The sequence below is a fragment of the Rutidosis leptorrhynchoides genome, chromosome 6, assembly GCF_046630445.1.
Source record: "Rutidosis leptorrhynchoides isolate AG116_Rl617_1_P2 chromosome 6, CSIRO_AGI_Rlap_v1, whole genome shotgun sequence".
Taxonomy (NCBI): Eukaryota; Viridiplantae; Streptophyta; class Magnoliopsida; order Asterales; family Asteraceae; genus Rutidosis; species Rutidosis leptorrhynchoides.
The window spans coordinates 175130079-175154798 of record NC_092338.1 but is presented as its reverse complement, the minus strand read 5'-3'; positions in this window follow the sequence as shown (position 1 = coordinate 175154798).

Sequence of the window (24720 nt, the reverse complement as noted above, 5' to 3'; positions counted from 1 at the left end):
CACCAATATTGTTCCTTGAGATCGTGGTACATCTTACCAGCTCCTGGATGAATCGAATACCTTGACTTGTGGACTTCGTCTAGAATAAGGCTTCGTAAATCCTGTTGAGATTTAACAAGTTTCATAATACTTAAAACCTTTTAAGAATCATTCAAAGCGGAAGCATGTAAAATTACCAATTGAAACTTGTATATCTTTAACCATATAAAAGTTAAATCCCAAGAAAAGGATCAAGTTGAGAAATAAGCTTACAAACTACAAGCAAGAATAAGATGTTATACCTATTCCAAGCTAGTTGAAAGTGATGAAGATGATGATGATGAATGGAGCTCCAAAACTATGAAACCTCAAGTAGTTATACCCCAAACTATGCACCAACACCCTTGCTATTGGTTAGGATTTAATTAACACTTGAAATGAACTTGCAAAACCCAAATTATGACCCCTTTGATGGCCTTAAACCCCACGGTTTTTTTCAGCAGCAGCAAGGGAAGAAATGCAGTTTTTTTGATGACTTGAAAGTGTATTTTTGCATGTCTGTTTTCTCTCCAACAAGCCCTAGGATTATATGCTTATGGAGAATTGGAAAACCCTTTGACCAAGAAGGAATCTAAGCATGTGTACTAGAGTCCCAAAGCCACTTCCATACATTTAAATAAAATGATTTTATAAAACATAATTTTATAAAATTGAATTTTATAAAAGTTATTTTATAAACTTACATTTTATTCATTATGTTTACATTATTTATAAAACCTATTTTATAAAATGTAACATAATTAATTAATTATTTACCTATAAATAATTAAATCCATATCATATAAATTATTCCATAATTTATATATATACACATCAAGTAATATTTCAGAAAACCATTTTTCTTAAAGTTCAAGTGTCGCGTATTTGATTAATGAACCAATCGTTAAAATCAAATACAAATAAGGTGTCGGTAAGCTTGTTATTGGGTATGACCCGACTTGGATCATAATATATTAGCCACATTAATTTAATATGTCTCTCGGGCATACGAAAAACTTTCAATCTCCCACTTGCATGAGAAACATAAGAAATTAATGCAAGTGATGGATACAGCCTAACACACCGTCCATCACCCCTAATATGTTATGACTTTGTGCCATTCAATAACATCATCCCTTTCGAGTTCCCATCTCGAATATGATTAGGTGAATCTTTCATTATTTCCTTTCGTCCTAGATGTCATGTTAAATCCAAGAGATACAGAGTGATCACTCTCTTATAGATTTAACTTTTCAGGCCTTAGACATCTGACTCTCAACGAATAAGAGGGACAAATTCCATCTTGACTACATATGTCCTAGATATACACTTTGTAATATACCTGAGCTCTTCCTTATGTACTACCATGTTTCAGAATAGCGAATGAAAGAATCAAGGCACAGTACTTGGTGAATATCCGAACCCAATATGTATCTCAGGTCAGAGGATACAATGATATTCGCCTTTACTCAAGATTACATGTGATCAACCAAAAAGGCTCTATACAGTAATTCTTGAGAGCGGGTCTTCCAATATTTGTTTCCCACAAATATCTATGAACCTTGGTTGCAACCTTGCCCCACATTCAACCTATGAATGTATACCAATCCGAGTTCATAATAGTCTAAACCTCACACTTGTTCCCACAAATGTGATCGACTACGGAAATTTAGAATAATTGCTTATTCATGGATGAAATATGCAAAATAGGAACATAACTCAAATAAATTAACACCATAGTTATATTAATGAGTTTGAATAATTTTGTTCCGGTACAATACATAAAATAGATCATATCCAATCACTAGAATATCGAAGCCCTAATGCACAAACATGTCCCTCATGTTTTGGCCCATGTAAAAGCTTCGTGAGTGGATCCGCAACATTATGATCTGTATGAACTTTGCGAATACATATCTTTCCTTTTTCAACTTCATCCCTTATGTAGTTGAATCTCTGCTCAATGTGACGAGTCTTTTGATGGGCACGAGGTTCCTTGATTTGAGCAATCGCACCCTCGTTGTCACAAAAGATCTCAAGAGGGTCCTGAATGGAATGGACCACTCCTAAGTCGTCGATGAATTTCTTCATCCATGCAGCTTCCTGAGCTGCCAGTGAGGCGGCAATGTACTCCGACTCAGTAGTGGATAACGCAACAACCTCCTGTTTCGAACTCTTCCAAGAGACCGCACCTCCATTTAACGTGAAGACATAACTGGATTGTGATCGAGAATCATCTCGATCAGTTTGGAAACTCGCATCCACGTAACCTTTTACAGCGAGTTCCTCCTCACCAGACCCATATATTAGAAACATATCCTTAGTTCTCCTAAGGTATTTCAATATACTTTTAACAGCAATCCAATGACTGTTTCCTGGGTTGTTCTGGTATCTACTTGTCAAGCTTAGAGCACATGACACATCCGGTCTAGTACATATCATTGCATACATGATAGACCCAATAGCAGATGCGTATGGGACTTTCTTCATTCTTTCTTGTTCATCTTTCGTGGTAGGACACTGAGATGAACTGAGAACGGTTCCTTTTTGAATAGGTACCAAACCTCTCTTGGAGTTTTCCATCTTGAACCTTTTCAAGATTTTATCAATGTATGTACTTTGACTTAAACCTATCAATCTCTTGGATCTATTCCTATAGATCCCTATCCCCAAAATGTATTGTGCATCTCCAAGATCCTTAATGGAGAAGCAACTCTTTAGCCAAGTTTTGACTCCTTGCATTGTGGTAATATCATTCCCAAATAATAATATATCATCCACATATAGTACAAGGAACATGATAGTGCTCCCACTAGCTTTCTTATATACACAAGCTTCATCACCATTTTTAATGAAACCAAATTTCTCGGCTTCCTCATTAAAACGATGATTCCACATTCTAGATGCTTGTTTCAATCCGTAGATTGACTTCTTTAACTTGCATACACTTTTAGGATATTTTGGATCAACAAAACCTTCAGGCTGGACCATATAGACATCTTCCATAAGATATCCATTTAGGAAAGCGGTTTTGACATCCATTTGCCATATTTCATAGTCGTAGTGAGCAGCAATGGCAAATAATATCCTAATAGACTTTAGCATTGCCACAGGCGAGAAAGTTTCATCATAATCAACCCCTTGAGTTTGAGTGAAACCTTTTGCTACAAGTCTAGCTTTATATGTATCCAAGTTTCCATGTATGTCGGTTTTCATTTTGAAAAGCCATTTGCAATCAACTAGCTTAGAGCTAGGAGGTTGCTCAACAAGTTCCCACACTTGGTTTTCATACATGGATTGCATCTCGGCGTTCATGGCTTCCTGCCATTTATCTTTATCAATCCTTGATAAAGCATCTTGGTAGTTTGTTGGTTCATCCAAATCAACCGTATAGCAACCATCTATGAGAAACCCATATCTCTCAGGAGGATTGCTAATCCTACCAGATCTACGAATGTCTTGTGTATTTTGATCATCCATTTGATCACTATCAACATTTTCATGTTGAGTGCTAGTGTCAACCAATTGTGTATCATCTACTTGATCTTGAACCTCTTCAAGATCTATCTTCCTTTCACTATTTCCTTCCATTAGGAACTTAGTTTCAAGGAATTCCGCCTTCCGAGCAACAAATACATTCTGCTCGGATGGATCATAGAAATAGTATCCCATATCATCCTTGGGATATCCTATGAAGATACACTTCGTGGATCGAGCATTCAACTTATTAGGGACGTAACGCTTAGGATAAGCTTCACATCCCCATACCTTTAAGTATGATACAGATGGAGGTTTACCAAACCACATCTCGTGAGGAGTTCGTTCCACTTTCTTGGTTGGGGCCATATTTAAAATACGAGCCGCGGAGCTTAGACAATAACCCCAAAACGATAGAGGCAACGAGCTTCTTGCCATCATAGATCGAACCATATCCATTAGGGTTCGGTTCCTCCTTTCGGAAACTCCATTAAGTTGGGGTGTTCCGGGTGGAGTAAGTTGTGAGATAATCCCACAACTCCTAAGATGATCTTGGAAGGCATCGCTTAGGTATTCACCTCCTCTATCGGTACGAAGTACCTTAATTGTCCTATTGAGTTGATTTTGTACTTCGTTTTGATATTCTTTGAATGCTTCAAACGTTTCGTCCTTGTGTCTTAATAAGTAGACATATCCGAAATGACTAAAGTCATCAATGAAAGTAACAAAGTATCTTTCACCATTCCTAGTCATGGGTTTAAAGGGTCCACATACATCCGAATGTATTAATCCCAATAAATCTTTAGCCCTTTCATAGGTCCCTTTGAAAGGTGCTTTAGTCATCTTGCCTTGTAAACAAGATTCACATACTTCAAATGAATCCATTTCATTTGATTTCAAAAGTCCATTCTTTTGAAGTGTATGTATTCGGTTCTTGTTTATGTGACCAAGGCGACAATGCCATAAGTAGGAATCACTCAAATCCCTTTTGAGTTTCTTGGTGCTTGTATGGTACATTGAGCTACTAGATGATGTGTCATCATGAACCAATTCATAAATTCCATTTGAAGGTGAAGCCTTGAAATAGAATACATTATCTAAATAAATATGGATATCATCATTAACAAAATTAAGATAAAAACCACATTGTTTCAAACGGGAAATGGAAATAATGTTTCGACATAAATCGGGTGCATACAAAACATCTTTCAAAATAAGTTCCAAACCACTTGGAAGTTTTAACACAAAGTCTCCTTGAGCCTTAACTTGCACTTTGGCTCCATTACCCATGTAGAGACTTGATGTTCCCGTTTGCTTGCTACTTCTTTTGAACCCCTGCAATGAATTGCAAATGTGAGTTCCACATCCAGTGTCTAATACCCATGTATTAGAAGAAGTAATACTAAGCTCTATATATACCATATATACATTACCTGAGGTTTGCCCTGCATCCCTCTTGTCCTTCAACTCCTTAAGATAGACCGGACAGTTTCGTTTCCAATGACCCATCTCACCGCAACCGAAACATGGGTCTTCCTTGGGGTTTGACTTTTCGGCTACCTTTTGCTTCTTAGCCTTGTTGATGGTTGGGGTAACCATCTTCCCCTTCCCTTTGCCTTGGTAAGCGGGTCCTTTTCTCTTAGCCACCTTTGGCTTAGAGGTCTTACCTTTGGACCCACCTTGATCGATTGTTAACACGGGTAAAGCCCTTTTACCCATGCTAGTTTCTGCCGTTCTAAGCATACCGTGAAGCTCACCTATGCTCTTATCCATCCCATTCATATTGTAATTAATTACAAATTGATCAAACCTTTTTAATAGGGAGTTAAGGATAAGATCGGTGGCTAACTCATTAGATATGTTTAGGTTAAGACGGTTAGCACGATCGATAAGGCTTTTCATCTTGAGTACATAAGATGAAACCGATTGGGTATCGTCCATACGCCAAGCATGTAGTGCCCGAACCGTTTCGAAGCGTTCGACACGCGCTTGTTGGAGGAACATATCCTTCAATTGCGTTATCATGTCGTATGCACTATGATGCTCGAAATCCTTTTGGAGTTCGGGTATCATAGTCCCAAGCATTAGGCATGAGACTTGAAGGGAGTCGTGGCAATACTTATCGTAAAAGGCCATTGCCTCCACATCATCCTCATCCGGTTGATCGGGAATGGGGTCCTCAAGTACATACGCTTTATCCTCTTGTTTGAGGACAATCCGAAGATTGCGGAACCAATCCATAAAGTTTGTATGGTTGAGTTTGTCTTTCTCTAAGAGAGACCTTAATGATAGGTGGTTTAGATTAAGTGGTGCGTTTGGAATGTTGTTGTTGTTATTGGCGGCCATCTACAAAATTAACAAAGTTCGTTTAAGTATCGATTTTAATTTAACATTCAATACCCTCTAAATCAAATTGAATTATTAAATTCTAGAATCCAACGGTAAACCAAATTTCGGTTAGGTGACCTTTATCCCGCAATTTGATTTAGCTAGGTAGTCAATAAATGACAATTACAATCCATTTGCAACTTCTAGAGTATGGGATCATGCAATTCTTTTGCATGGCATATTTATCCCATCAACGCCTATTTGTTCCTCATGCTTCGGTGACCCTAAGTTCATGATTCCCAAATCAAGTCGTCCTACTTGTGTAAACATGTAGACTTAACATACAAGTGGTTAGGTGACCTTTATCCCACATGTATGCGAAGTGTACCTTATTCATATTAGTTTGCTCATGACGGTTAGGTGACCTTTATCCCATCAAGAGTTTCCTAATACGTCTAAGTGTTTCCACAAAAGGATGGCGTTTAGCTTGTTAATAAGGGATTTTAAGTTTTCATTAATTCTAGTTTGAGAAAACTTTTGCACCATACACCAACATGCATTTAGTGTATGGTTTATTTGAAAATCCATTTTCATGTTATGCAATAAAGCCAATTTTATTACTTTGATATAAACCATTTTATATGTATGATCCTAATCATGTTCTTAATAACCGATTATTAATGTCCTTTTAGCCATTTTTAATTTAACCATTTAAATTGACGTTTTGCATGTCGTTAATAATGTCAATTTTAACCAATTTAAATTGCCATTTTAGTTTGTTGTTAACTTGTGTGATTAACTTGTAGCATACAAACATACAATCCACATAATCATACAAAACAACCATGCATGCAAAATCATATGTTCACAATCAAGCCATTTTTGGTAGACATTTGTTTAGCCGAAAACAAATGCCACCGGTTAAGGGTAATAACACAAAGTAGAAGATTTTAAAATCTCCCACTTAATCTTGCATCCAAATGCTTCTTCTTGTGTTCTTCAAGTCTTCATCATCTTCATCATTTTACAAAATATATCCTAATACATTTTGTCTAGAAAATGAAAATACATCCTAATCTATTTTACATACCAAATATAAAATAAATTACATAACCAAATGAATTATTACATGCCAAATGAATAAATATTATTACAAACCAATTGAATAAATATTAATCAACCATGCATGCAACCAAACAACCACAAGGTCTAGGCATTGATTGTGAACAACAATATACAACAAAATATGACCAAATGGCAAGTTCCAAACCCATTTGAAACCTCCCAAATTCGGCCAAACATTGTAACCCACCCAAACATATAATATTTTGCATTTTACTTTCATGCATGTACATAAAATGCAAAATTATAGTGAGTTAAATAAATCATCTCGAAGCATATTTCAACAACTTCGGCTCTAGATACCAATGTTGGGATTTAACAAGTTTCATAATACTTAAAACCTTTTAAGAATCATTCAAAGCGGAAGCATGTAAAATTACCAATTGAAACTTGTATATCTTTAACCATATAAAAGTTAAATCCCAAGAAAAGGATCAAGTTGAGAAATAAGCTTACAAACTACAAGCAAGAATAAGATGTTATACCTATTCCAAGCTAGTTGAAAGTGATGAAGATGATGATGATGAATGGAGCTCCAAAACTATGAAACCTCAAGTAGTTATACCCCAAACTATGCACCAACACCCTTGCTATTGGTTAGGATTTAATTAACACTTGAAATGAACTTGCAAAACCCAAATTATGACCCCTTTGATGGCCTTAAACCCCACGGTTTTTTTCAGCAGCAGCAAGGGAAGAAATGCAGTTTTTTTGATGACTTGAAAGTGTATTTTTGCATGTCTGTTTTCTCTCCAACAAGCCCTAGGATTATATGCTTATGGAGAATTGGAAAACCCTTTGACCAAGAAGGAATCTAAGCATGTGTACTAGAGTCCCAAAGCCACTTCCATACATTTAAATAAAATGATTTTATAAAACATAATTTTATAAAATTGAATTTTATAAAAGTTATTTTATAAACTTACATTTTATTCATTATGTTTACATTATTTATAAAACCTATTTTATAAAATGTAACATAATTAATTAATTATTTACCTATAAATAATTAAATCCATATCATATAAATTATTCCATAATTTATATATATACACATCAAGTAATATTTCAGAAAACCATTTTTCTTAAAGTTCAAGTGTCGCGTATTTGATTAATGAACCAATCGTTAAAATCAAATACAAATAAGGTGTCGGTAAGCTTGTTATTGGGTATGACCCGACTTGGATCATAATATATTAGCCACATTAATTTAATATGTCTCTCGGGCATACGAAAAACTTTCAAATCCCATAACTAGGCACCCAAATTCTTCCGGCAAAATATCAGAGTTCAGTCTCCTTAACCTCGAATCGAGAGACGAGAATGTTCAAGTGCTCATGAGAAATATTCTCCTATTTAAGAGCCTCCTCTTGAGCTACACGGATTTGGCTATTGAGATTTGTGTGGATGGTGATGTTCAAGGCTCGGACATGAAGAGGTACCATTCTCTCCTTTCAGCTCAAGGCATCAGCTACTACATTTACCTTGCCATGATGGCAACGAAGTTCACAATCATAATCGTTCAAAATCTCGATCCACCGTCACTGTCTCATGTTCAGTTGCTTCTGATCGAAAATGTGTTGGAGGCTTTGTGGTCGGTGAAGATAGTGCTCTTGTTTCCATACAGATAGTGTCTCCACAGTTTGAGTGCAAAGACCACAACTCCAAGATCGAGATCATGTGTCGTGTAGTTTCGCTCGTGAATCTTCAGTTTTCGGGAGGCATAAGCAATAACCTTCTTCCGTTGCATCAATATACACCCAAAACCTTGTCGGAAGGCATCACAATACACAATGAAGTCATCACTGCCTTCGAGAAGGAAAAAGATAGGTGCGGTGGTTAACTTCTGCTTCAGGGTTTGGAATGCCGACTCTTGCTCGGTTTTCCAAACGAACTTCTTCCCCTTGTGAGTTAACTCGGTCAAGGGACGTGCAATCAGAGAGAAACCTTCGATGAATCTATGGTAATAACCGGCGAGGCCTAAAAATTGGCGGATATGAGTAGGAGTAGTGGGGGTTTCCCACTTGCTGATGGCTTCGATCTTTGCGTGATCGACTTTGATACCTTGGCTACTAACAACGTGGCCAAGAAATTGAACTTCCTTCAACCAAAATTCACACTTAGAGAATTTGGCATAGAGTTGCTCTTTCCTCAAAAGTTCTAGCATGAGTCGAAGATGTTGCTCATGTTCTTCTTCGCTTTTGGAATAGATTAGGATATCATCTATGAAGACGATAACGAACTTGTCTAGTTATGGCTTGCATACGCGATTCATGAGATCCATAAACACGGCAGGTGCGTTAGTTAAACTGAATGGCATCACCAGAAACTCTTAGTGACCATAACGAGTTCAGAATGCAGTCTTCAGTACATCGCTCACCTTCACCCTCAACTGGTGATAACCTGATCACAAATCAATCTTGTAGTAAACACTGGATCCTTGCAGCTGGTCGAATAGTTCGTCAGTCATGGGAAGGGTATACCGATTCTTGATCATCAGCTTGTTTAATGCACGATAATCGATACACATGCATAAAGATTCGTCCTTCTTCACGAACAAAATAGGTGCGCCCCAAGGCGATGAACTCAGTCGAATAAATCCACGGTCTAGCAATTCCTGCAGTTGACTCTGCAAATCTTGCAGCTCGGAAGGTGCAAGTCGATAAGGTGCGCGAGCTACAGGTGCAGCTCCCGGTACTAGGTTGATCTGGAACTCCACTGATCGCTGCGGAGGTAATCTAGGCAACTCTTCTGGAAAGACGTCGGGAAATTCGTTCACAATTCGTACATCATCCACGCTTTTCTCCTCAGCCTCCAACTTTTTCACATGCGCCAAAACAGCAAAACGCCCTTTTCTCATGACCTTTTTTGCCTTCATGCAACTAATAAGGTTCAGCTTTGGGCTACATCTATCCCCGTAAACAATTAATGGCTCACCATCTTCGCGAGGTATACGAAGAATCTTCTCACCACAGATAACTTCTGCTTTCACCTTGGACAGCCAATCCATATCGACTATCACATCAAAGCTCCCCAATTTAATGGGTATCAAATCAATCTCAAAATCCACACCAGCTAAGTTTATAATACCTCCTCGGCCAATTTGGTCAACTTTCTCAAGTTTCCAATTGGCTACTTCAACAAGAATACTCTCATCCAAAGGTACTAATGTCCAATCTATCTTAGAGCAAAAGTGTCTACATACATAACTCCTATCGACACCTGTATCAAACAAGACAGAAGCTAATAGTTTATTGATAGTGAATGTACCTGTAACCAAGTCAGGATCTTCGTGGGCACCTCTGGCGTTCATGTTGAAGACACTTCCACGTGTTGGCCCGTCATCCTTCTTCTTGTTAGGACATTCATTCTTGAAGTGGCCCTGCTGACCGCACTCAAAACACTTCCTTGGTCCATTTGGGTTTGTCCTCACAGCTGGGGCGGTGATCATACAATCTTTGTCGACGTGTCCAGTCCTTTTACACTTCTCACACACTACGTTGCAGTATCCAGTATGATGCTTGTAGCATCTCTTACACTGAGGAAGGCTACCTTTGTAGTTAGGGTTAGGGCTATGTAACACCCTGATTTTTTTTATAACAGCGGAAGTACATTTAGTTAAAATAGAAAACATCAGAGTTAATCACATAGTCAAACATGTCTTCAAACCCGTCCGCAACACCTATCCTAAACAGTAGTACCTAAACCTGCAAGGGATGGAAATGTGGGGGAATAAGCACAACTGCTAAGTGAATGGATACTATCTAACAGATCAATCATAAGCAACTGAACATGCAAAGGCCACAAATATGCTAACGTCCTGAACTAGCATATAATAACAACTAACAATATGAGGATCGGCGGCTTGTACGAGCACAAGAATTAGTTGATCAAGCTACAGTCTACTGATAGTCCGCTTTACTAACTCTACTGCATAACCATCTAGACGCAACACATGCGTCCTTCTATGCTATACTAAACAATCAGTAATACCATGACCCAACCAGGCTACCACAGTCGACCTTACATCAACCCGACCTTGCCGCCTCGGTGGGTTCCCAACCTTGCCTCCTCGGTTGGTGTCCAACTAACAGTGCACACATAATATCACAGATATTCAGTCATGCAATCGTCCTAACTAGCATGGCAATATCTAACTACACATGGCAATCATAAAAGGCATAAACATAATAATAAAGAGTCTGAACAAGTAGCGTGTCAGCTACTTAATACTCTATCCGGAGATAGACCCACTCACCGAATACCAGCAATAAGCTCAGATAATCTATCACTGAGCGGCTTCCTTATCCTTATCACCTGAATATAAGGCAAATCAAGTTAGTTTCTGCCCGTTAACACAAAACAGGACAGTACAGTAAATCAGTCACAAAAAGCGTCGCTAAAAGTCCACCTAACACTTATGCATTTTCAGAATTTACATCCTGAACATCATAGGTCACGCGGACAGCATAATGGCTAGAAAACAGCTAATGCACATTGATGTTATGCGAGGTGGTGTATAAAATAGTTATATTTTTTTTCAAGGAAACACTATTAAATACGATACAATTTTACACAAGATATTTATTTATTTATAGAATGGATATACCTAAACCTTGCTACAACACTTATAGGCACTGTACCTAATCGTACAGTAGTGTAGTTTTTAGTAAGTCCGGTTCGTCCACAGGGAACTCTAGCCAAGTTTAACGCTATATTAGTTTTAACTTATAATTGTAAAAATACAAAAATATATATAAGTAGTATTATTATTATAAAGGAGGTTTTTTACCGTTTAATGGCCGGTTTGTCGATTTTAAAACTTTAGTCGCAGTTAAAACCTAAAGTAAAATATTAAATATATAAAAGACTTAATTTAAAGCGTAAAGTAAATAACGATAATGAAATTGCGATAAATAAAAGTGCGTTAAAATAAAATTGCGATAATTAAAAAGTGCGATAATTAAAAGTGCAATTAAATATAATGACAATAAATAAAAGTGCGATAATTAAAAGTGCAATTAAATATGAAATATATAAATTATGCTTATTTAAACTTCCGTAATCATGATGTTTGACGTGTTGTTTTTAGTTTATTCCCATGGGTTAATTGTTCTTTGTCCTGGATTATTCAATATGTCCATACGGATTTGTCCATAATAGTCCATCAGTCATAATCATAAAATGCGGAAGTCTTCATCAAATTATTATTATTCCCGAAGTCAAATATTCCAACTAATTGGGGATTCGAATTGTAACAAGGTCTTAATACTTTGTTTAATGAATACACCAGGTTATCGACTGCGTGTAAACCAAGGTTTTACTACTTTGTTAACAATTACACCAATTACCCTTGAATGTAATCCACCCATGTTTCAACAAGTCTAGTAACTATTAATCCAGTTCCGTGTCCGGTAAAATGAACAATTATTGGTATTTATAGATATCCCGCCCACCGTACCCAGTCAAGCGTATGTGGTTATATATAAATACGTCAAAATATAAGTCTATATATTAAATCAACGAGGTATCATTTAGTTAATATAAAACCCATTAATAGCCCATAGTCTAATTTCCACAAGTGTCGTTCTTTTGTCCAAACCCCAATTATGGTCCAAAGTCCAATTACCCAATTTTAATATTTAGCCCAACATCACGATTACTTCGGCATTCAATAAGCATAATAATAATTTAGCTACGAGACATTAAATTAAAAAGGTTGAACATAACTTACAATGATTAAAAATAGCGTAGCGTTACACGGACAGAATTTCGACTTACACCCTTACAACATTCGCTAACATACCCTTATTATTAAAATTAAAATTAAAATTAAAATTAAAATTATAATATATATATATATATATATATATATATATATATATATATATATATATATATATATATATATATATATATATATATATATATATATATGTTTACGTTCAGAGAAAGGAAAGAAAAAGATGGATATATTTGCTCAAAAACTGCGAAATTTATAGATGTGGCCTGTCACCTACTGCCATGCGATCGCATGGAAAATGTACTTCCAGGCTATGCGATCGCATGGCCACTTTTTCCAGCTCACAAGAGTTTGTTTCTTTCTTTGCCGACGGATTAATAAATAAATATAATATATAAATAATTTTAAGAATTATTTAAATATTATATTATATTTATGTGCATAGTTGACTTGTAATTTTTAGTCCGTTGCGTCGAGCGTTGAGAGTTGACTTTGGTCTCGATTCTGGATTTTCGTACGTCCTTGCGTATAATTTAATATCTTGTACTTTGCGTTTCGCGTCTTGTACTCTTGTAATTTTGAGATGTTTCTTATCAATAATTGGAACCACTTTGATTGTATTTTGTACTTTTGAGCTTTTTGGTCATTTGCGTCTTCAATTAGTCGAATCTGTCTTTTATCTTCACCTTTTATTATTTAAACGAATATCACTTGTAAATAGAACAGTTGCAACTAAAAGCTTGTCTTTCTTGAGGGATAATGCTATGAAATATATGTTCGTTTTTAGCATTATCAAATATTCCCACACTTGAGCGTTGTTTGTCCTCAAACAATATAGTCTTGAAATGAAAATACTAGAATCACTTCTTTATTCTTCACACTTTGTACATCAGTGATTTCTATGCGGCGGTATAAACTGAAATGTCTCGTTCTTATTGATTAAAAATGTTCCATATTAATTGATTTCGTTGCGAGGTTTTGACCTCTATATGAGACGTTTTTCAAAGACTGCATTCATTTTTAAAACAAACCATAACCTTTATTTCATAAATAAAGGTTTAAAAAGCTTTACGTAGATTATCAAATAATGATAATCTAAAATATCCTGTTTACACACGACCATTACATAATGGTTTACAATACAAATATGTTACATCGAAATCTGTTTCTTGAATGCAGTTTTTACACAATATCATACAAACATGGACTCCAAATCTTGTCCTTATTTTAGTATGCAACAGCGGAAGCTCTTAGTATTCACCTGAGAATAAACATGCTTTAAACGTCAACAAAAATGTTGGTGAGTTATAGGTTTAACCTATATGTATCAAATCGTAACAATAGACCACAAGATTTCATATTTCAATACACATCCCATACATAGAGATAAAAATCATTCATATGGTGAACACCTGGTAACCGACATTAACAAGATGCATATATATAAGAATATCCCCATCATTCCGGGACACCCTTCGGATATGATATAAATTTCGAAGTACTAAAGCATCCGGTACTTTGGATGGGGTTTGTTAGGCCCAATAGATCTATCTTTAGTATTCGCATCAATTAGGGTGTCTGTTCCCTAATTCTTAGATTACCAGACTTAATAAAAAGGGGCATATTCAATTTCGATAATTCAACCATAGAATGTTGTTTCACGTACTTGTGTCTATTTTGTAAATCATTTATAAAACCTGCATGTATTCTCATCCCAAAAATATTAGATTTTAAAAGTGGGACTATAACTCACTTTCACAGATTTTTACTTCGTCGGGAAGTAAGACTTGGCCACTGGTTGATTCACGAACCTATAACAATATATACATATATATCAAAGTATGTTTAAAATATATTTACAACACTTTTAATATATTTTGATGTTTTAAGTTTATTAAGTCAGCTGTCCTCGTTAGTAACCTACAACTAGTTGTCCACAGTTAGATGTACAGAAATAAATCGATAAATATTATCTTGAATCAATCCACGACCCAGTGTATACGTATCTCAGTATTGATCACAACTCAAACTATATATATTTTGGAATCAACCTCAACCCTGTATAGCTAACTCCAACATTCACATATAGAGTGTCTATGGTTGTTCCGAAATATATATAGATGTGTCGACATGATAGGTCAAAACATTGTATACGTGTCTATGGTATCTTAAGATTACATAATATACAATACAAGTTGATTAAGTTATGGTTGGAATAGATTTGTTACCAATTTTCACGTAGCTAAAATGAGAAAAATTATCCAATCTTGTTTTACCCATAACTTCTTCATTTTAAATCCGTTTTGAGTGAATAAAATTGCTATGGTTTCATATTGAACTCTATTTTATGAATCTAAACAGAAAAGTATAGGTTTATAGTCGGAAAAATAAGTTACAAGTCGTTTTTGTAAAGGTAGTCATTTCAGTCGAAAGAACGACGTCTAGATGACCATTTTAGAAAACATACTTCCACTTTGAGTTTAACCATAATTTTTGGATATAGTTTCATGTTCATAATAAAAATCATTTTCTCAGAATAACAACCTTTAAATCAAAGTTTATCATAGTTTTTAATTAACTAACCCAAAACAGCCCTCGGTGTTACTACGACGGCGTAAATCTGGTTTTACGGTGTTTTTCGTGTTTCCAGGTTTTAAATCATTAAGTTAACATATCATATATATATAGAACATGTGTGTAGTTAATTTTAAAAGTCAATTTAGAAGGATTAACTTTTGTTTGCGAACAAGTTTAGAATTAACTAAACTATGTTCTAGTGATTACGAGTTTAAACCTTCGAATAAGATAGTTTTATATATATGAATCGAATGATGTTATGAACATCATTACTACCTCAAGTTTAGTAGGTAAACCTACTGGAAGTGACAAGAAATGATCTAGCTTCAAAGGATCTTGGATGGCTTGAAAGTTCTTGAAGTAGGATCATGACACAAAAACAAGTTCAAGTAAGATTTTTACTCGAATTAAGATAGTTTATAGTTATAGAAATTGAATCAAAGTTTGAATATGAATATTACCTTGAGTAAGAAAGATAACCTACTGTATATAACAAAGGTTTCTTTATCTTAGATGATTACTTGGAATGGAATAGAAAGCTTGGAAGTAAATTAGTAAACTTGAAGGGATTTTTGAAGTGTTCTTGAAGTGTTCTTCCTATGATGATTATAGCTTGATTCTTGAAGTGATTTTTGATGGAGATGATGATTAACTACTGGAAAAATACGTTCATAATAGTGTGTGTGTGTGTGTTGAGAGAGAATTAGAAAGAGAATTGGAAGTGAAATGGAGTGAATGATGAGTGGTAATTGGTGAGTGGTGAGTGGGGTTAAAAGGAGTTCTAGTTAGTTGACTAGCTCATGGTAGAAGTTAAAATTGATTAGTCATACATGACATAATCAAGATTGGAATCCCATGCTAGTTCCTATTGGTATATACTCATAGTAAGTACGTTTTGAAGTTGTGTATAATACGGGTAAGAATACGACTAGAATTCTTGATGAAAGAAAAGAATGGAAAAGTAACTGTAACCATTTTCGTTAAGTATGAGTGTTTTGATATATGTCTTGAAGTCTTCCAAAAGTATTTTAATACATCTAAATACACTACATGTATATACATTTTAACTGAGTCGTTAAGTCATCGTTAGTCGTTACATGTAAGTGTTGTTTTGAAACCTTTAAGTTAATGATCTCATTTAATGTTGTTAACCCATTATTTATTATATCTAAAGAGATGTTAAATTATTATATTATCATGATATTATCATGTATGAATATCTCTTAATATGATATATATACATTAAATGTCTTTACAACGATAATCGTTACATATATGTCTCGTTTAAAAATCATTAAGTTAGTAGTCTTGTTTTTACATATGTAGTTCATTGTTAATATACTTAATGATATGTTTACTTATCATAGTATCATGTTAACTATATATATATCCATATCTATGTCATCATATAGTTTTTACAAGTTTTAACGTTCGTGAATCACCGGTCAACTTGGGTGGTCAATTGTCTATATGAAACATATTTCAATTAATCAAGTCTTAACAAGTTTGATTGCTTAACATGTTGGAAACATTTAATCATGTAAATATCAATCTCAATTAATATATATAAACATGGAAAAGTTCGGGTCACTACATAAACAATGGTAGTAACGATGTGGTTTACAGTCCCATGTGACTATAAAAATTTAGATCCTTAAGGAAATTGGATCTTTATGAAAACATTTGATCTTTTGAAAATTAAATCTAGTTTTTACCCTAGATAAGTTTTTCGGAATAACCCTTCACCGGTGTTTGCAAATTGTTTTTGTGGGTTTTGTGGGTTTTGTGGGTTTCAGATTTGAAAATTTTAGTTCAAAACTTGCGGTTTTGTGTCACCCACTAGCTAACCTTGTATTGGGAAAGCAACACGTCCAGTATACTTGCTCCGTATATTACCTTTCGATAAACTACCGTCCGGTTGTAAAGGAAAGCGTTGAACAAGCAAAAAGTTAAGGCAATGTCCCCTGACATGCTTTTAATTATGGTCTATAATGTGTCGGATGCAATTACTATCCTTGGTAGGAGCAATAGTAAAGATCACCTTATAATTTTTCGGTTTGCCACAAGGTCCTGTCTTTGACCATGATATGCAACCACCGTTCTTACGGTTGATACCCAATTTGGTTCAGGTGACCTAATGAATTCCAGGTGAATTCCTAGGATTTTACGTTCAAAAGTAATGAACGCATTGAAAATAGGTTTTCAGAAAACAAATCGGTTTGTAATTTTGATCAAAATATTTTCTCGTTCAAGCTCGAGTTTAGATATCATTGAATTCCATGAGTTTGTAATTCTCAATCTTTAAAGTCAATCTCAAGGATTGAGTAATATCAGGCTTAAAAGCTGATTTTTAATCTTTAAGGAGATTATCCTTTATAGGGGTCTGATTCATTAGTCTTATCAAGCTAATTTGCACGGCGCCCTCCCCATTTTACGAGACAGATCCTCTCATGGTTAGGATAAGTCTGACCACTTGGCGACCCTGTTTGATGCCGAGGTCCGTGGATTTCCCGCTGATTTTCGAGAAAACTTTTCAAGGTTTTTCGTAGACTCTACAACTGGTCTGGACGACAACTTCCTGACCTAAATCAAGAAGCGCGTGTCTTTTTCAGAAGACTTTACTTCCTTTTAATGATGGAATTGATTCATCGTGTAGATCCATCTTTCTTTCAAATATCTTACAATTTACCGGGTAAAACGGTTAATTTTGTCCAAAACAAAAGTATCATCAATTATTTGTACAAAAATATGTGATATATGTTTTTAAATAACTTGATAAATTTTTCCCACACTTGGCTTTTATTTCCCTTTCTTTGCCTTTTTATTGTCCTCTATTCTATTTTAAATGAATTCTAACATTTTGGGTTGTTTCTCAATTTATGTCCTTTCCGAGGTAACAATAATTTCGGTGTTAACACCTAGTTTTATCGTTCATAAATATGTATAAACATGATTTTGAGTTCATTTAATTGAAAATTTTGAAAATTTTTTACTAGAATTGGGTAGTCAGTATATAAGACTAGGGCTATTCTTTATTATCAGAGAGCACTAGATTCTAATACAACTACTGCGTTACTAGTATTTCTAATGGTAACCAAGTGTTTAAGTTAAAATTTTTAAAAATCCGAAATAATTTAACCCCTTCCCACACTTAAGATCTTGCAATGCCCTCATTTGCAAGAAATCAGTAACAATTTAAATTATTGAGGGTGATTAGCGTAGAAAAATGATTAAATTTTACGAAAGTTTCCAAACATATTGGTGTTTGTTTGTTGAATGATAAATGGTGCACATCATTTATTCGTTCCGTCTTGTTGTTACATCACATTTGTTTTTCGTTTTGTTGTCAAAAGTACTAGTTTTTGCTGAACTTAATGCCAGTCTTTGAAAATGCGCTGTTTTACCCTGTTGTGTACAATTGACAATATACATACATACAAATATAAACATGCATGGTAATTTGAAATGGAACTTAAAATCCCACTTTCAAATCAAATGTGAAATATTAGTACAAAATAATAAAAATATTAAACAATACAATAATGTATCACAATATCATATGTTTAAACATAAATAAATAGATATAATAAAAAGATAAAAATCATAGAAATCACCAACGGAACTATCAATCTGGATAGGGGTTCGAGTTCATGTCGTCGTCCGGGTTCCATGGTTGGTGAAAGGTGTACTGGTAGGCCTGGTTAGGGTCGTAGAGAGTATATGGTGGTCTCATCTCGGGCTGGTGTGGAGGATAGTAAGCGGGTCGGGTCGGAATGTAGTGATCCTGAGGTGACAGCCGGCTCATAATCTGTCACTGATGATAGTCCCATCTATCATTCTGTCGTTACATGGAATGCTCGTAATCATTCTGGGCTTGCCACTGCTCCATCCGACTAAATCTCTCTCCGTTTGTCATATCTACCTCGTCTACACGCTGGTAGACATCAGTCATAGCCTCCCTAATGACATCCCTAATGTCATCCACTTCCTCCATTTCCTCATCTGAAACTCTCTCTACCTGAGGATGACTACCTTCATAGGGTACTGCCTGGTTACGTCTGCTCTTCAATACCTTAGCACCCTGATAGACCTTCAATCCTAAAGGCTCAACCTGTTCCCTACATACCATAAGTGAACCCCCTTGGTCCCTATCTACACCTAAATACTCTCCAATGAGAGTAACAAAAATACCTCCTCCTATAATCCCCCCTTCCAGTATTCCTTCCACCATTTTTGATAAATAAAAACCAACACAGTATGGGATATTAACAAAGCTTCTTGGGTCTCGAATACACTTTAGGTAAAATAAATCATGTAAGGTCATTTTGTCTTTGTTGTGACCTCTCTGTGTAATCGAGTTAGCCAGAAATCTATGAATTATACGAAGTTCGGCTTTGTTAATATGCAAGTAGGAGTGTTTTCCTCCCAGCGTAAAAACATTATAGTTTGACATACGCCTCCAGACGGCGTTAGCGTCAAAATTCCTATCTACCCTTTCACCACGATAAATCAAATTCATACAATCGGGTAGTAGCAATTCACTAGGAGTGTAAATCTGTAATGCCCTGGCCATGTCCAGCATGGACATCCAGTACATCCTACGGCCAAGTATAAATCTAAGAAAACTTCTATCATCTAATCTATCTACATCTACATTTAATGCTATAGTACTCATAAGCTCTATACACCATTCCTTATATACAGGTCTACGAATGGTGAATAGACGTTCCCAATCGGTAAAAGAAGAACTGCCATACCTTTGAATCAGATGCTCTCTAACTGAGTTAGCTAGTTGGACCCTTTTCGAAGGATCCCAATCGATTACTCTTGGCACTTCTACATTTTTCGGTATTAGTTTGAATTTATTACTTTGATATGCCGGGTAATCCCTCCAGCTTCTATCGAATCTCAGATTAGGATGCAACGTGTGTTCAGGAATCGTTGGGTATTCTACTGGCGGATGTATCGGAAATACTATAAAGGCATCAACAAATTGTAGCGGATCATAATAAGGTACGTGTTGATCAGGCTGTTGTTGTGGTTCCTGTTGTTGTTCTTGTTCGGGCTCGTATTGCATTTCTGGCTCAAGTTCTGGAGCAGGTCGTCTAGATGATGATGATGAACCTCCAGTTTCAGTATTAGTAAATCTCTGCAAAACACATTAAACACAAATTTTGTGCATCCAAATATGCATTAGTGTTAGCAAAATAACAAATTAACACAATTACAATAACATGTTCAATCAAAATTAAACTTATACACATTTTCACAATTTTAACAATTCTACACTTTTTCAAATAAGCATATATGAAAATGTATACAAAGTTCATAAGCATTTAACTCAAATAACATGTCAAAATATTCATTACTAGCAATTAAACAAGTCTCAAATGACAATTATATCAAATTAATCAAGTTCATGAATTTTGGACCTAAAAAGTCCACTTTAATTCTCAAAAATCATGTTTAGGATCAAAGTTTGGATCATTTAGCTACCTAAACATGTTACACTACTTAATTTAGCAATAATTCATGACAAAAATCAGTCATAACCTATTTATATAAAAAAAAAACCCAAATTGTTCAAGAACACAAACCCTAGATTTCTAAAAATTTTGAAGTTTTTGGCTTCAAATCATGTTAAATAGCATCAATCTAGGTTATACATGCATAATATACTAACAATTTAACACTAATTACACTAGAAATTAACAAAATCAAATTAGGTAAAATATAGTTCAAGAACACTAAAAATTAAATTTAAAGAGATTTAGGGGTGAAATTGTTACCCTTTTTGATAAAGTCCTTATCAAATTCATGTTTAGAGCGGATTGTAGCGAGAAATTTGGTGAATTTTGGTGTGTTAAAATGATGGATTTAGAGGTGTTTGTGTGTGTATGTTCGTATGTGTGTATGTGTGAAAGTGGAGACAGAGAGCAGCTCGCTGCCAGTTTTGTTTCTGGCCTGATTTCCAGCCTCATACGATCGCATGAGGTTGCAGTGCAAACCCCATGCGATCGCATGGGTCTGCTATTTTTTTTTTAAAAAAAAAACCTTATAACTTTTAAAACATAAATTAATAAAATTTTAAAAATTTATTTCTTTTTAGGATGAGGGCATTTCGGATCGTTGTCCTAGTCCGTCCCTCGACAAAATTTTAAAATTTATCATTTTTAAGCTCAGTTTTAAAAGCAAAGATTTTTGGGTTTTTTAAATGTTTTTGGTATACTTTAATTCAATAAGGCTAAAAATAATGATAATAAAAGTTCTCGTCCCTCCCTTGGGTAAAGCAATTTCGGTTCAATGACCTAGTCTTCAACTTACGACGAATTTTAAAAATCATATTTTTAACTTAACGAAATAAAGTAAATTTTTGTTTTTAAATTCACACCAAACTTAAATTTAAAATGCATACAATTAAAAATTCATTTTATTAAAAATTCATACCAAACTTATATTATATTTTTTTTATACATACAAACTTATATTAAAAATATTAATTTTTTAAATATTTATAAATTTAAATATATTGATTTAAAAAGTTTACAATAATAATTTAATATTAATATATTAATTTTAAAAATAAAGTAAAAATAAAAATTAAAAATCTTTTTGGTCTTTTATCCCACTTTAATCAATCAAATATTATCAAAAATATACGCCCCTCTTTTCGGTAAAGTAATTTCGGCTATATTACCTAGTTTTACTCCTGACGAATTTTTGAAATATTTTGGGTTGATTGATTAAAGATATTTATACCTTAAGAATAAACGGTAAATTTTGCAGTGATGTAATAAATTTTTGTATGATATCAATAACTTCGGTCGCAAAACCTAATTTTATTGAGTATCAATTTAATACTTTATAGGGAACAATTTAGCGTTTATTATCAAAAGGTTAAAAACAATAAAATAAAAATAAAAACTGTACATACCTACCTGTGAAATAGAATTTTCAGTGACCTGCTTTAGCCCACTCATAAGATAGTCGGACTAATTGGTTTTCCATAGCTACATAGGCGTAACCTCGAGCATTCAACGATTTTTCTTCGAAACATATGAATGGTCCTTCTCTGCATAAAGTAACAAATTCGGTATTTGAATATGTTTGATTATTTAAACATTTACCTTCGTGTGACCATTTTCCGCATTTGTGACATCTTTCAAGGTTTCGTGCTCTTCTTTTCGCTGCGGATTTTGATTTTCCTTTACCAAAATATAACTTATTATTTTTGTTCCTGGATTCTTTTCTTACCCCGTCCAATTTGCCTCTGATTAATGATACCAATTCACTTGGAAGGGTGTCATTATTACGTTTAGTGATCAAAGCGTGTAGCATTAGACCATGGTTTAATTCACAGGAAGTCTTCATCTCGTAAAACCTAAAAAAAATAAAAATTCAGAATGGGGGGAGAAGACTAGTTCTTTAGGGTCTGCTAGGGAAAGACCATTCTAATTCCATTCTCGACAACTACACGAAAACAGAATATCTAACTCTAACAGAAATACATATCACCCTAAAAAATTTGAACCTCCCCACACTTAGTTAGATTTGGTGCTGAAATTGTGATTAACTTTGTTTTCAATTGGACTATCAACAACTTGTATATCTTTGACTTTTGCTTCAATCCATTTGTTGATTTTCTCCGTAACTTTCACAAATTCAACTAACATTGCCTTTTCTTTTGGCGTTAAATTGGATACTAATCGGTTACATAACTTAAAGTTTCCCTTAATCTTAGCATCGTGAATCCGTTTATAAAGTTTCTTCATTGAACTGTTAAAAATGAGTTCATCTAATTTTGTATCATCAACGGGGTTCTTTGTGATTGGATCATCATTAAGTGTTTCTTCATCTTCCCCACACTTATGTATTTTTATTGGTCTAACAGTTTTGGTTGGTGGAGATCTAAACTTTCGGTTCACAAAGGTGATCGATTTATCACCATCCCTAAGTGTCATTCTACCTTCTCTTATTTCAATGAACGCCTCGGTGGTTGCTAAAAATGGGCGACCTAAAATTAGAGGAATATCAAGGTTTTCCTCCATATTAATAACTATGAAGTTTGCAACAAAGGCCAAACTTCCCACATTAACAAGTAAATTATTTGCTATTCCAACCGGGTGTTTAATGGTTAGGTCAAATGATTGAACACCTATTTTGGTTGGTTTTAATTTACCCATACATAATCTTTTGTATAAGGAAAGAGGCATAATATTTGCACTTGCTCCTAAATCTTCAAGTCCATTATATACAACACCATCATTAAGCAAGCAAGAAATTATAAATTCACCCGGGTCTCCTGCTTTAGTAAGTCGAGTTGGTTTGTAAACCTTTTTCGGGTGTTCTTTTCTTGGTTCTTCCACTTCTATTTGAACTTCTTTTTCTTCATTTCTTGGAATGGAAGGTTTATATAGGAATTCTTCTTCATCACTCCAATTTGAATCCTCCCTATTTACCAATTTTGATTTTTCATATGTTGTTGATAACATATTTATGTTTTCATTTTGAAGGTTTTTTTGGGTGGTGAAATTATGATTGACTTCATTGTCAACTTCCATCGGACCATGTATGTAATGTTTAACTCTGTGACCATTAACTTTAAATTCAATCCCATTTGAATTTATTAACTCTATTGTTCCGTATGGGAAAACTCTTTTGACTATAAATGGTCCAGACCATCTTGATTTCAATTTTCTAGGAAATAGCTTGAATCGTGAATTGAAAAGAAGAACTCTATCTCCTTCTTTAAATTCTTTTGAACTTCTGATTCTTTTATCATGCCATTTCTTCGTTCTTTCCTTATAGATTAACGAATTTTTTTATGCTTCATGTCTCAATTCTTCTAATTCGTTTAGTTGACTTAATCTTAGACGTCCGGCTTCATGTAAATCAAGATTACATGTCTTCAAAGCCCAAAATGCTTTGTGTTCAATTTCTACTGGAAGATGACATGCTTTTCCGTAAACTAGTTTGAAAGGTGTGGTTCCAATTGAAGTTTTGTAGGCTGTTCTAAAAGCCCAAAGTGCATCCTCCAATTTAATGGAACATTCCTTCGGATTTGATCCTACGGTTTTCTCTAGAATACGTTTTAATGCTCGGTTAGTATTTTCAACTTGTCCACTTGTTTGTGGATGGTAAGCAGTGGAGATTTTATGAGTTACTCCATATCTTTTAAGAACTTTCTCAAGTTGATTATTACAAAAATGAGTACCCCGATCACTTATTAAAGCTTTCGGTGTTCCAAACCTTGTAAAAAGGCATTTTAAAAAGTTGACTACAACTCGTGCATCGTTAGTTGGGAGAGCTTGTGCTTCCACCCATTTAGATACATAATCAATGGCAACGAGAATATAGAGATTATTATGAGATTTTGGAAATGGACCCATAAAGTCAATACCCCAAATGTCAAATACTTCACATACTTGAATGACATTTTGTGGCATTTCATCACG